This window comes from Taudactylus pleione, unplaced genomic scaffold (assembly GCF_031769625.1).
Source record: "Taudactylus pleione unplaced genomic scaffold, aTauple2 ptg000345l, whole genome shotgun sequence".
NCBI classification, from domain to species: Eukaryota; Metazoa; Chordata; class Amphibia; order Anura; family Myobatrachidae; genus Taudactylus; species Taudactylus pleione.
The window spans coordinates 1,961,837-1,977,250 of NW_028284746.1; the positions used below are offsets into that span (position 1 = coordinate 1,961,837).

General features: G+C 43.4%; 1 protein-coding gene across 2 annotated transcripts in view; it reads left to right on the forward strand.

Annotated features, from left to right (window-relative positions):
* Positions 1-15,414, forward strand: part of ADAMTS6 (ADAM metallopeptidase with thrombospondin type 1 motif 6) — a 309,424-nt gene that overhangs the window by 88,757 nt on the left and 205,253 nt on the right. The window lies entirely within an intron of this gene.

Here is a 15,414-nt window from a genome sequence, read left to right on the forward strand (position 1 = left end):
TGGCACTGTAAAAACCTTATAGACACACACACATACATATAAATACATATATATATATATTATATATATATATATATATATATATATATATATGTATGTTTGTGGATGGGTTCGCGTTCCCGGCGGTCAGAATCCCGAGAGGGGTAGGATACCGACACCTGTCGGGCAGTATCCTAACCCTCCCTTCCCGCTGCCTAAACCTAACCGTCCCCCCTAGTGCCTAAACCTCCCCCTAATATTTACCGTCTGGATGCCGGCACCGGGATTCTGACAGGTGTCAGGATTATGATGACAGCAAACTAAGCTCCGGCATCCCGACTGTCGGTATTATAACTACATACTACATCTTGTGCATGTCTCCCTCCCTCTCTCTCTCTCTCTCTCTCTCTCTATCTATCTATATATATATATATATATATATATATGCATATATGCGGCAATTAGGGCGGCACTCCTCGGATTCACGACAGACCGATATTTATGAGATCAACGTTTCAGATGTTTACTGTTTACTTCATTTTTACGTCAGGATAAATTGTATACAAATCTTATCATATTTATAGGACACCACAGTGAAGCACCGTCCCCGCTTCTGGACGCAATGACGTCACACGCATTAACGGAAGCGAGGAGGCTTGCTTGTTACCATGACACCCAGTGAATACAACCACCGCATGCAGCTATGTAAACAGAATGCATACTCTAAATCAGGGGTGGGGAACCTCTTATCTGCAGAGGGCCATTTTGATATGTATATAACATTCTTTGCGGGTCTGGTGCAGACCACGCAGGGGGGCTCCATATGATGTCACAAGAGGCGGGGTCACAATCACCGGTGATTACAGCAAGCTCCGGAGCATCCTGAGGATGCTGCGGGGAGCTGTAAGGGCAGCGGTGTGACCATCTGAAGCATTCTAAGGACGCTACAGACGACTGCTGTATAGATTTCGGCTGCAGGGTGCAGAAAAAAGCTCTGAGGGCCAGACCAAATGATTCCGGGAGCCTTATACGGCCCCGTGCCTGAGGTTCCCCATCCCTGCTCTAAAGAAATAAACAACTATTACATTGTCTAAATATATATATATATATATCTATATATATATATATATATATATCTATATATATACTCACCGGGCTGAGTATAGTGACAACAAAGTAGTTTGTATGAGTATTCTATACACTGGCAAGGTGTAACAGGTTGCCCAAGTTACGCTAGGAGCGTGGCCTGAAGTGAGGTCAGTGCGCTCCATCTTGGAACGCGGAAACTTAATTTACTACTTTGGATGTGCAGTTGGCGGTAAGCATAACACGTGACACACAGAGTGACGAGGCAAGTTCTGACACTCCGGCCGCACTGGAAGTGACGTGAGCGTGTCACTGTGGATGCGGTAGTGGAGGAATTTGGCGCCAAGGGACATTGGCAGTCTGTTATATGGGGGACTGGGCTTGCAGGGTAAGTGTATTTGTGTTTCTTTAAGTGGAAGCTGTCCTGTTTGATATTAGGATGTGCGGCTGTTTCTCTTGATAAAGGTCCAATGCTGGACCGAATTGTTGACAAAGATATGTATGTATAACAAAGTACTATATATTTTCTCATTTTTGCAGAACCCTGGTGAGTGCCCCTTGTTTATCTCTCTCTCTCTCTCTCTTATATATATATATATATATATATATATATATATATATATATATATATATATATACACACGAGGTATGTCTATAAAATAGTGAGACTCTGATTCCACCTAGTAAACAAAGCAGTCAGAACCGTTTCTAACTGTATACGTAGTAACCTTGAACTTGTCTGAACCTGCATGACAAGCAGCAACACTCTATGACGCTCAGTTGATTGTGAGTCGCCATTTCATTTGGTTGTGTTTTCTGTAGAGTGCCGAAAAAATGCTAAAGCTGGCCACACACTAGACCAACTTACATCCAGCCAGCCAACTAGTGGATTGGTTGGAATGAAAATCTGGTAACGTATGGGAGTAACTGATGATCAGCAATTTGCTCCTAAATGCCAGAAAACAGATGAAAATGGCCGTCAGACAAGTTTGTTAAATGTTTGATCTAAACAATTTGTTCAAACTACTGTTTTTGTTAATTTTCCGGCGATTGGGAGCAAATTGCTGATTGTCATTTGCTTTCATTCCTTACCAGATTTTCATTCCAACCAATCAACAAGTTGGCTGGTTGGATGCAAGTTGGTCTAGTGTGTGGCCAGCTTAAGTTTAAGAGTTGAACAACGTGTCAATATGAAATTTTCAGTAAAATTGCACAAAACACCCAACAGAATGTTTTCAAATGCTTACTACGATCTATGGGAATGACTGCCTGTCTCGTGCGCGTGTGTTTGAGTGGCACAAAAGATTCAGCGACACAAGACAGTCAATGCACTGGAAAACACCGGCATCACCAAAAATGAAAAAAACTCATCAAAGCAAGTCAAAATTCAAAGCAATGCTCATTGTTTTTTTCGATATCAAGGGTGTAATTTTGCAAGAATGGGTTCCAGAAGGCACAACAGGTAACCAGCATTATTATAAGGAAGTTTTCAAATAGCTGAGAGAAAGTCAGAAAGAAACGGTCGCTACTAAAATGGTTTCATTCTTCCCCAGGACAATGCGCCTGCTCACATTCTCACAGCACTTTCTGTGACGCAGTTTTTGACCGACAATCACATTACTACACTTGAACATCCTCCATATTCACCCGATTTAGCACCTTGCACCTGTTATCTTTTCCCCAAAGTTAAATCAGTGCTTAAAGGGACACATTTTGAATCAGTTGATGGTGTAAAGAAGAAAACGGCAGATATGTTGAAACAAGTAACAGAGATTGATTCGCTCCATGCATCCACCAGTGGGAAACAAGACTACAGCGATGTATTAGTGCAAATGGGGAGTATATTGAAGGGGACAAACATTAAATTTGTAATACCAATAAATAAAGATGAGTTATTTAATCAGTCTCGTTATTTAATAGACATACCTTGTGTGTGTATGTATGTATGTATATATATATATATATATATATAATTAGTTCAAAAGTAAAAAGTAAGTACATAGGAAAGCTAGTATAAGCCATATCAAGTAACCAATCAAAAGTCTGAAAACACTGGACTGATACGGTGCATACACCCGGTCAGACGAGTGATTAAACGATTTTTATAACGATTTGAATGATTTTACAAACTGTTTGAACGATTGAACGATTTTTGACTGCATTAAAATGACTGAAATCGACCAAAACTGACTGCAAACACATCAGATGTCAGATATCGTTATCTGACAATCGGGAACGTGCTCGTTCATCGGTGAAGCCTCACATGTCAGATTTTCCTTCAGATATGAACGATTTTTAAAATCGTTATCGTTCAGATCTGAAGAAAAATCTGACCGTGTGTATGCACCATTAGAAGGTGGTATCCGGTTGCAAACAGTGATGACAAAACGCTCTTTGTGCCATGTTGTTTAATAAGTCGTGTGTTTCACAGAAATTTAGTTTTTTTGGTGTATAAAGTGAGCTTGGGTGACGGCCATATTTGGTTGACCCAGAGTCACTCCTAACCAATCATGTGCAAGTTGTATGGTAGTAGAAAGGAGAAGTAAATTTTTTTTTAAACTACAAATCTAATGCATGTGCTTAGCAGAACAGATGCCTCAGTACTACACTAATGTACTCAACAAATCAGTTCATTCTCCTCATACACACAGTATAAAAATAAAATAATATTATTTTAAGCACATCAATAGCACTCCTTTGGGTCCATTGAAAAATGTAGCCTTACATTTAACATCTGATTTTCTTATGTCCATGAAGGCGATTTACTCCAGGAAAACTGATGTTGAAGACTCACAGACATTAAAACAAAATATGTAAAGATTGCAAGCTCCCGTGAACAGAGTTGTCTAACCTGTCTCATTGTATGTTGCTAAATTGTTTTCGTATAATTACTGCAGTGACGCAGAATCTTTTGCTGCTGTATAAATAAAGAATTATAATGAAAAAATAGTATCAAAAGTATTCTGTGTTGCTCCTGAGTAATGCAATAGAAAACCCCAGGGAGGCATACATATCCTTCCTGACCCTGTCATGGCAGTCAGGTGCATTAGCAATCATCCTGTGAAAACATCCCATCCATTTTTTATTAACTCTTTCTGGTTTTTCGTATTAACCTACTAGATACCCTCTCGCTGCTATTCCATTTAGTCCTTGGGAATTTTGAGGGTGGTTACCCGGGGTTGATATCTAGAAGTTTAGCCGCTTTACCCCACTCAGCTTCGTATCAGTGCAGATTGCACTGCAACCTTTAAGCTCCATGGGCGGAATTCAATTGTTTTTATCCCCTATCGCGCCCGACGGAGCTATTCTATTCTTGCTCCTGTCGGGCGCGATCAGCTGCCAAGCGCTACATTTCAGTTCGCAGCCCCTGGGGGATGAGAGCTGAAATGTGCGAAAAGTGACATGTTTGGGTGCCCAAACATCACTTTTCGCGATCGCGCCCAGCACTTTGGTCGGGTTTAGCTGCTTTACGCGGCTAAACCTGACCTCTATGGGCGCGATCACGGCGAAGAACTGCAGCAATTGAATGGCGGCCCGCGATCTCCTGTCACTTTAGACGGGAGATCCGGACCGCGTAATCAATTGAATTCCGCCCCATAGGGTATATTTACTAACGGGCAGGTTTTTAGAAGTGGAGATGTTGCCATAGCAACCAATCACATATTACCTATCATTTATCAAGCACCTTCTAGAATAGGGGTGGGCACTAAGCGGCCCCCAGCTGTTGTGGAACTATACATCCCAGCAAGCCCTGCCACAGTTTTGCTATTTGACCAATGCCAAAACTGTTGCAATGCATGCTGGGTTGTGTAGTTCAACAACAGTTGGAGGGGCTGCATATTGCCGACCCCTGTTCTAGAAGATAGACGATAGCTAGTATCTGATTGGTTGCTATGGACAACAACTCCACTTCTAAAAACCCCGGACTTTAGTAAATATACCCCTATTTCTCCAGGAGGCTGGGGAATTCTGCTACTCCTTACCGCTTACCTTTATTCCCCTCCTCACACCATGACACTGCCCCGCCAAATGTAGTCCTACCCTGTCTACCACAGTTACTGGTATGGACACAGACCTCTCAAATGTCCTGATTTCGGCTGGACAGTCCAAAATTGTGGGCTACAAGCGTGTCAGAACGTATGTTGAATGGGCAGATGATTGTTTTGGGGTGCCCGTTTAGAAGAGCAGAGGCAGGGCTGATTTGTATGTTTTGAATGAGGGAGGTTAGTGTACAGGTAAATACTGCAGAATTTTGGCCCTTTTGAACTGCCCACTTGTGATCTCCTGGGTCAGATGTTTATTTAATGCCAGATATCTCAGATTGTTTTTATTTTTAATTTAAATACAGATGTGTTCTGCGAGACGCACGCCCACGAATGGGCGCGTGCATCTTCTCTCCCGCGATCCATAGAATTGCATGGTGCGAACGCTGCTGTGGCTTGGTGTACTGTATCGGATGTGTGTGCGGCAAGTCGCACGCCATGATGCGCGCATTTTTGCCGCATCGGCGCCAAAGATAATAGCAGGTCACATCTGTACATATAGTATTCATGATCCAGACAACAAAATATTGGCATATTATTAATTCTGTTGCAATTTGTTCTTAACAAACCGTTTTAAGTGTTTCTGTCGTTCAAAAATGATCTAGTTCTCATGATTCAACTCCGTTCTATGTGCACTTTTCTTTGTAAATAAAAATTAAAATGGCGTAATTAGATGGTTCTTGACTTGAGTGTCTGACTGTTTCAGTATTTCTTATTGTAAAGGATCCTAAAAATAATATAACCAGAATAAAGGCATAAAAAGTTTAATTAAAAATGGCCAAAATATTACTTATTTTTACTTTTACTGTTCTCCTGCGTCTCTTAAATGTTTGTACTCCAAAGTATATTTGTTTTTCTTCCAGAGCCACATCTGGGGAGCCGCTGTCACACAGCCCTACTTATGGCCCAGACATTTAGATATTTGTGGCAGTCTTTAAATTCAAACAAAACTAATAATAGAAAAAAGTTATTCTTGTTATAACATACATTATATTCTACAATTCCTCCCTTTGGCTGGAGCCTGTCCTTTTTGGTTTACAATTTCTTTTAGGAGGCAGGCGAATAAAAGCAAAGGAATATTTTAGTTTGGGTGTAGGAGCGCTGTTGTGGTGTACCACTTTCTATTCTATCAGGCAGAACGTGCATTTTAGGCAGAAGGACTAAAAAAAAAAAAGTTTGTTTTCTTTATTGTCGAAAAGATTGTGTTCCATGTAAAACACACAATGTTATTAAAATAGGGGGTTATGGTTTGCATATCCACCACACTTCCGCTGGCAAAATGTTCATTGTTTAACACCTTTATCCCTGGAATGAAAAGAAGGGATCTACAGAACTTCGTGCAGCAAACCTTTATGGAGAATTGCATGAGACGTGGCAAGGCAGCTACTAGTAATCGTCCCACCATGCAATATGATCTCCATGAACGTGGGAATCCTTGTCCACACGTGGGCACCGTTGAAGTCATTCAATAATTAGGTCTAATACCGGATCTTAATTGAATTCCAGATACCAACTGGTGTTGTATTAACATTTTTAGTGCTAGATAAAACACGAGTCAAAATTAATGTGGCATCATTTTGTTAAATGCTTTGATGCTAGAGATGAGCGGTTCGGTTTTGGCTCTGATCTTGCCGCCAAGTTCGGACAGAAACCTCCACGGGAGGTTTCTGACCTCCCTGAGCTCGCCTTAGGACACCTGCGTTACGGTTTGACAGGTGTACTGCCCCAGTTAAACTCCCAACCTGAATGAGGTTAATCTGTATCTTCACGGACAAAACGTCATCTTTGTCCGTGAAAGATGACGATTTGCCTCTTTCTGAGACCCAAACTAGGCGGGAAGAACCGAGCCAACACTGAGCCGCTCATCTGTAATTGATAGAAATTCTGAGCTGTAAGCATTTACAATTAGCGTATACAGGCTTAATATATGGTGGTACAAGTGGAATGTTACCATCATGCCAGTAACAGCGGTAGTTGGTATGGTAACACTAACAGTGGTTTCTAGAACCATATCCATTTTCACATATTATACAAGCTTAAAAAATGCATGCAGTAAGGCTTAAAGATGGTGATTCCTAATTTCAGGCCAGCAGGTGAACTAAGGGGCTGATACAGCGTGCAATTCAGCGTGCAATGCTGAACGCAGAGGCCCGATCATTGGGAATCCATTATGCGAGTGTGCAGAATGCTGACGCAGCTCCCTGGCCTCGCATGCCGGCCAGCCTGAGTAACCTGAGTAAGCTGACCGGCGGCCCAGCAACATCCACCATCACAACCACTGATGGTCACGATGGTGATCCCAGCCTGCGACCTCCATTGCAGAGCTGGGATTGCAAATGCAGCTGGGGGTGTCAGACACCTCCCTGTTGCATTTGCATATTAGTAAGGACGGAATTGCAAGCTACCTGCGTGCAGCTTTGCATTTGCGATCCATGCTGAATCACCCCCTAAATTCACCTTTTTGGGAAATCTGATCTGCACCAGGTCCGTACGCTTGGATTCATGGTAGCCATCATTATCAGTAAGCACTTTCATCAGCCCAGCCCTGTTACAAAAGATCCACCTTGAAACAGGCGTAATTGCTCTCCATATCCTGCCATTACCTCTACATGGCCTCTCAATTTATTTTATGTGAGATTGCCCCATTGCAACTCAGTTACGCCTGTCTATGGAGATGTTTGGATTATTAACGACTCTGCATCACCCGTACTTTAGTGCGCACAGAGCTTGTACAGAGCGGAAATACAGAAAATGTAAATGTATGATGAGAATATTAAACTTGTTGCCTCTTACAGCCTCTCTGCCATCCATGGTCATGTAGTGCTTTCGTTTTGCCGGGTTCTGCCCTCATTTAGTTGATTTCTAAGCGGTCTCCTGAAACCACTGGTAGTAAAGCTTACTCATTCCGACACATCTAATAACCAACTCCATAGAGAACAAAACAGCTACCTGACAATGCAATATATATGTTTTACTATTTGGATAAGCAGACCCACTACAGCAAGTGGAGTTACTGTAATGGTGAGACATTGTTATATAGTTATTTATGCATACATTACGTGTGGTTGGTTTCTCCCATTATCTGAAACTAAAGCTGGATACACACTATACGATGTAACAAACGATGTGGCGGCCGTTCCAATCTCACTATGGCCAGTGTCCAATTAGCAGCAAACATTTTTTAAAGATGCAAAAACAGGGTTTTTTTTGCTGATTTTCAAGTCTTTTTCACCAATTTTTTTTTCAAGGTATCCAATTGAACCCCCGTTTTTTACATAAGAAAATTTTCTGTTTTTCTCACGAAAACACATAGGAACCCCGAAACTATGCATTTTGACTGCCGCGATCAGGAGAAAAATGGCTTGTTATAACGGAAATCCCCAATAAGTGCCAGCATGCTGGCTAATTGGATAGCCTTGGGCGAGGGAATTAACCTCGGTAATTTACAGCGGTTAATTCGATACCGGCCTTAATCCCAGAACACACAATATAGAGCGCACACACTTCAGAACGACGGCATGATATGTGTCATGTCAGGAGATTGTATCCAATTAATGTTTTCTCCTATGTGCACAATACACTCATCGTGTAAATCCAGGGCCGGATTAAGGCTTGTGGGTGCCCCGGGGCAACAAAGTTGTGGGGGCCCCATCAATAAAATTGCCACGGCCTCACACAGTGACTTCTATGCCCCTTACCTTTTATCTGGTCTCTCCACTGACCTGCAGGGTCGACTGCCGGCCGCATAGCTGACATGATCTAGTATACTGCCATGGGCAAACGTAGGACTTTCAGTGGGGCGCTAGAGAGAGAAGGAGGGAGGGAGAGACAAGGGGCGGGATGCATCAAAGGTAGAAATGCGGTCATTTCTCATATGCACCAAGCCCTGGAATGCGATGCAAAGATGGCGTTACCCTATAGAAGCCTATGGGCTTCTATCGGGAGAGTGCTGTGAGAGGAATTCAATTGGATCCCTCCCAGCACGCCCTGCGGCGCGTGTGTCCTTCTGCGCATTATTATTATTAGCCTTTATATACACAGAAGGACGCTGGAGGGGCTTCTGGGTCATAGACCCGGAAGTCCCTCCAGCGGAAAGGGCCGCTCTCACCGAGAGAGCGGTCCTTTGCGGTGTTCGTCATGCATACCGGTGTTGATAACGCCAGCATGCAAAAAGCGGCGGGATGCATCGCATCCCGAATGCGTTTCGTCCAGCATCCAGCACAAGGCGGGAGATAGAAAGAGAGAGAGGAAGGGAGTGAGACCTGGGGAGAGAGAAAACAAAGGAGAGGTGAGGGAGAGAGAAAGGGAGATAGAGAGGTCATGAGGGAGAGGGAGAAAGTGAGGGAGAGAGGGAGACAGTGAGGGAGAGAGTGAGGGAGAAAGGACATGAGGGAAGAGAGAGAGAGGAAGGGAGGGAGAAAGGACATGAGGGAGAGAGAGGAAGGGAAGAGAGAACACAGCCACACACACACTAACCCGTTTTGGCAGACTTGTAGCAGCAGCATCAGGCAGGCTTCTTATGGGGGCCGGCAATTCACTGCAGTAGGCTTTGCCCCCCTACCCATATACCCGCAATTCGCGGCAGTATGCTAGCGAGGGGGTGGGGCTTCTATAATTAGCCACAGTCCATCAGTGACTGTGCTGTCACTGATGTGTTGGGACTTGGGGGCCGGACAGAGAGGGAACGTTTGCCACAATGTGGGGGCCCCTGGACGTCCGCCCCCGTATAATCCGGCCCTGTGTAGATCACTGGCAATTCAGTTGATGTCTTCAGAGAAAAGATTGGACCAATATATCTTGTGCAGGTTGCGATTGTGCCTACACAGCACGATGTGCACCACATCGTTCATTACATCATGACGTGCAGCACAGCAGATGGGATGTTGTGATGAACAACGTCAGTGAACATCAGATTGGGCATACACACATAATGATGTGTACGATATATTGTTTCAAACAACGTCGGAATGATATATTGGATGGTCGATCATACAATGTGTACCCAGCTTAACACCTAGGGCAGTTTCTGGAAGCAATATTGAAGAATACAACAGGGCTGAAGGGGAAATGTTGGTCATAATTATATCAAATGAACCTTAAAAGTGATTAATTGCTTAAGATTTGTATAGATAGACATGTAGCGGAATAATCCCCAGGGTTTATTCGGTTGCTAAATACTCATACATAAGGTAAGTCAGTGACCATGACGTGTGGATGCACTACTAAATCTAATGCAATCCCCACTTTTGAGACTTTTATTTATTCCCTCATGCTATTTTACCTTCACTAAATGGTTTATATTTGGTAATTTGTGATTTGTAGCAGGTCTAGTAAAAAATTTAATCTGTCAGGATGCAGTAATTAATATACATTTTTAACAAAGTTGCATAATGATACAATTTAGTCAATAGAGGAGGGGTGAATCCTTAGAGGAGTGTTTATCCATCAAATGTTAGAGCCTTTGTTTGGGATACACAGGTAGAACAGGCAATAAATGCCAGGGATACCACAGGACTTTCTGTATTGTTACTGCTCAGAGATATATATTCTTCTTTTCATCATTTAGGATCTTGGGCCCTGATTCAGAGCCGGACGCTCTGACCAGAGCACTCGCTCTGAATCAGGGCCCACCTCCATAAATATGGAGCGTCCTCCTGGACGCTCGTATAGCTGTGGGTCACCACCCACAGCATATACGAGCGTGCAGGATGATGGTCGCGATGGTCTTGACCATCGCGACCATCGCCACTGCGAGCAGAAGCCTGCGGTTGAGTTTCTCAACCGCAAGGCCAGGAGTGATTTTGGCTCTATCAGAGCCAAAATCACTCCCACTGACATTACTAGTGATGTCAGTGGGGCCGGCTTCAGACGGTAGGCGTTCCTTCCCTTGGGAACGCCTCCGTCTGGCAGGCACGCCCACCAAAGGGGGCGTGCTGTCAATCAACATCAACAGCACGCCCCCTTTGATCAGACACTACGAGCGAAGGAAAGTCCTTAGCTCGTCGCGTCTCGCGCATGCGTACGACGGAGCTCCCTCGACCCACTTGCGAGCGGACAGCCGCTCGCGAGTGGGTCTGAATCAGGGCCTTGGTCTTCTCTCTTGTTCTTAGGTCTGATTCACTACACACGCAGTTCAACTCCGATAGTATGTTAATCCATAGCAATCACAATGCCGTCGCACCACTACATAAGGACGCCCACTTCATCTACACGCACATCCGTAATTCTTAGCAAGACTGCGAAAACATCGGTACAATCGAGTACCATCCAAGCCTCAAGCACAGTTTAGGCAGGTCAGACCTTACTCAGGAATTGCTTACTTCAGCGCACGCTATGAGGCCTTAGGCTGCGTATGGTTTTACAGTGGCTAATATATGCACGCAAATGCAATGCCTTTGAAACGCACCAGCACGCCTGTGTTCAGCCGACCACCCCCCCCTTCACCACCCGCAAAGAGCACTTCCTGACAATCAGTATGCAATGGGTCTGCGATCGCAATATCTAGAATGCGCACGAGCAATGCATACGCATGCGTAGAACACAACAATCGGCCGATTGCGTGCGTATAACCAACTGAGTTCCTTGATGAATCAGGCCCCTTGTGTGCATTTGTAGGGAATTGTTTCATGCCTTACTTTATAGTGTCTGACTGAAATCTACTCATCTAACTGTAAAGACAGGTATCGGCACTACGTCTGTATCAGTGCAGTGTGCAGCTTTCTTTATGCTGGGCATACGCTATACAAGTATCTGGACAATCCGCCTAATATCGGTGGATCAGCCAGAAAAATGTACTGTGTATGTGCGCGATCGATCTGAAATTATCAATTGGTCGGACATGCCGAATTGTCCAGCATGTCCATCCGACGCGATATTGTGATGTTACAAGTTGGCCCCATCGTGCAGTGATGCACTGCCATAGCTAACGGATGGACATTTTCCCTGTTCCTTCACAGAGGTGGAACGGAGAAACCCAGATATCGTGGCCATACATTGTTACATGTCTGTCAGTGTATGGCTCCGATATCTGCTGGGCATGAGGCTGCCAGATACTGGGCAGGATGTACTAAGCTGGAAATGCAGTTTTTGGGGATTTTGCCGCATTTCTCATATGTAATAAGCACCGGAATGCGATGCATTACGGTACTTCGACTCGGTGGGTAACGCCATCTTTAGATGGCATTACCCAATAGTAGCCTATGGGCTTCTTTTCGGGATGCCCCCTGAGAGGGATCCAATCGCGGCCCGCGTGTCCTTTTGTGCATGCTCAGAAGGTCGCCAGATCGCAAAGGACATCTCTTACCAGGAGAGCTGTCCATTGTGATTTTCTAGGTACATACCGGCAATATTATTGCCGGTATGTATGGCTTTGGGGATGCGATGCTTAGTACATCCCGCCCAAAATGTCTGTCTGGTGCACATTTTATCTGTCAGTGTGTGCCCAGCAAAAGAAATAATCTGGCATAATGAAGCCCTGATTGGTTTTTGAAGCTTGCAAGTCTTTCTTAGAGAATGTAAGAATATAGAGAGATTTATCACACCTTTTAAAGATGCCAAGTTGCCAATGGCAACCACAGATTCTAGCTGTCATGTTATAGAATGTTCTAAATAAATGATAGCTAGTATCTGGTTGCTATGGGTAACTCTTCCTCTTTCTCTCTTTAGAAAGTTTGATAAATCTCCCCCCATAGGCATCGTTGATGAGTAGTATTACTGGTTAATACATGTAGAAAAACATTTTATTTTCCAACAGCAGGTCATTACAAAGAGTCGTCTTTTTTTTTTCTCTATTGGCCCTTGTCCAGTTGGTGCGAGGCCAGACACTGTAAGCATTTTGCAGTTTGCGGTTTACACCAGCTTGCTGGAAACGCCGACACTCCAGTTGCTGGCACATAATTAAACTGATTTGTGGTTTGACCATTGGAACTTCAGTACACAACTGTGACCAAATATGCTATACTCTAGCACAACAATGCAAGTTCCTTCCAAGTGTTTTATAGTTTACCAGTGTATGGGGCAGTTTGGCCAAGATTTCTTCCAGCTTCAAGCAGCTAGGTCAGTCCTGTAATGACAGGAGTAGCTATCATGTGCCAATTGTACACTACACTCTAATATGTTTTATAGCTTAAGTTTAATATGGTGCGGTCTTAGAGGTTGGCTAGTAGTGAAATAAAACATTCTTTCACCTGTACTGACGTGTACTTATTGATCCACTCACTGTACATACTTTACTCTGACAGTAACTGTACTTAACCCTAATTAATTTTGTAATTAAATTAGACAATGTTTAAAAGCATCAAGGGATGGGAATATTCTAGCAACTTTTATTTTGTATAACCAATTGCAATGAATGAGCACACTGTTATTTATTCACTCTCTCTCTCTCTCTCTCTATTAAATTATGTATATAAGTTATGATTATTCAGGCTTTTGTATCTCTTAAGGCACACATCCACTAGAAGATTAAATTGAGCGATTGAACGATAACGATATCGTTCAATCGTTCAATAATCGTTTGCAGTTCATTAAAATAAATGTCTAAAACGACCAGCGATGCGTGCTTCCGCTGGTCGTTTAGACATCTATCATTGTACATATATGTTGTACAACCTGACGATAACGTCAGGTTCAACATGTTTGCAGATGATTGACTGTGCCTACACTGAACGACTGCTCGTACAGTGCAGGCTCATCACAGACTGACAAACGACTGCACGATTACAATGTTGTAATTGTGCAGTCGTTTTGATGTCTTTTAGTGGATGTGTGCCTTTAGTATCTAAAGAAATCTTAGATATAGGGGTAAATTTACTAAGAATCGTGTATGGTCGAGATTTGCCTCGTTGAAACTCTGGTGATTTTAGGCTTCTGAAACACTCATATTTACCAAGAAGTGCGTTTCGCTGAGAGTGTGTTTTCCGATGGTGTATGTGATTGAGTTTTCTCACCCGAGTTTGCAGTGTCTGACCCGCAGCCAAACACTCCCGAACAAGCAGCCTGCACATATCAGTGAGATATGTGAAAGCTGCTTGTGTCTTTTTAATGTGAATAAAGGGTTAATTAAAAGAGAAAATCACATAGGGTCCCCCCCCCCCCCCCCAAAAAAAAAAAATGCATACACAGCCCCGGGCTGCTCAGCCAGTCCTGGTTCCTAAAAATATGGGTGGGGGGGAAACGAGTAGGGCTACCCCATATTGTAGAAACCAGCACTGGGCTGCTGAGCCAGTCTTGGTTTTAAAAATAGGGGGGGGGGGATTGAGTAGGGTTCCCCCTATTTTGAGACCAGCACCGTACTCAAATCCGGCCATGGTGTAATTCCACAGCCAATGGACCCTTTCACCGGGTCTCCCCGGCCAAAGCATTATCACCCAAACCTGGTCAGCCCAAGTCGGGGATCTCAGGGGAGGTGGGACCCCTCCAATAAAAGTGTCCCCCATCACCCGAACACCCAAGGGCTTAAGCTGAAGCCTGGAGCTTTTCCCCGCACCCCTGGGCGGTGGGTGCAGGGGTAATAGTGTTGAAAATAGAATTAAACTATTGTTTTTTACAGTGGAACTACAGGTGTCAGTGTGCCTGCCCTTTAAGTGCCAGCAGGTGGCCGGCACCCATACCCCCACTGTTAAAACAAACAATATATAGATGCAGAAAAATACACAGATCACACTGATCTGTGTATTTTTCAGCAGCACGCGCACCTCTTGAGGTGGTCTATTTGAAACTTCTATTTAGGTCCGAGTTTGCTACAATTACACCCGTGATTGTAAACACAATTCTTGGTAAATTCCCAATTTGTATACTTTTCAGAGAAAGTACTTTCGAGTTTGGCCGATGGTGTATTTAATCGTGTTTGCAATCTCACCAGAGTTTTTCAGTGTAAATAGAGAAATCTCTCTCAAACTCACCCGAGATAGTATATTTGCTAGTTGAAAAAAATGCCTAAACACACCCGGGATTGCAATCTTGACCAAACATGATTCTTAGTAAATTTACCCCATAGTCTGTGTTATGCATACTGTATGTAGTGTACACATTTCTGAAAAAAACACATTGGTTGTCAACCTTATACTTTCTCCAATCAGTATTTGTAAAATGGTCCAATATTGATCCTCTGCTCCCTCTAATGTTTGTGATATGAGGGAACTATGGTGTGTACACAAGTGTACATGCAATATTCATTTAAATGTAATTATTTGGCTAATTTAAATTGAAGGTATCTTAAAACTCCTGGTACTGTTGTACATAATATATACGGTAGTTTGATATTATTATTTTTTTTTACCCAATTAGCCAGTTGTAATGTCATGAT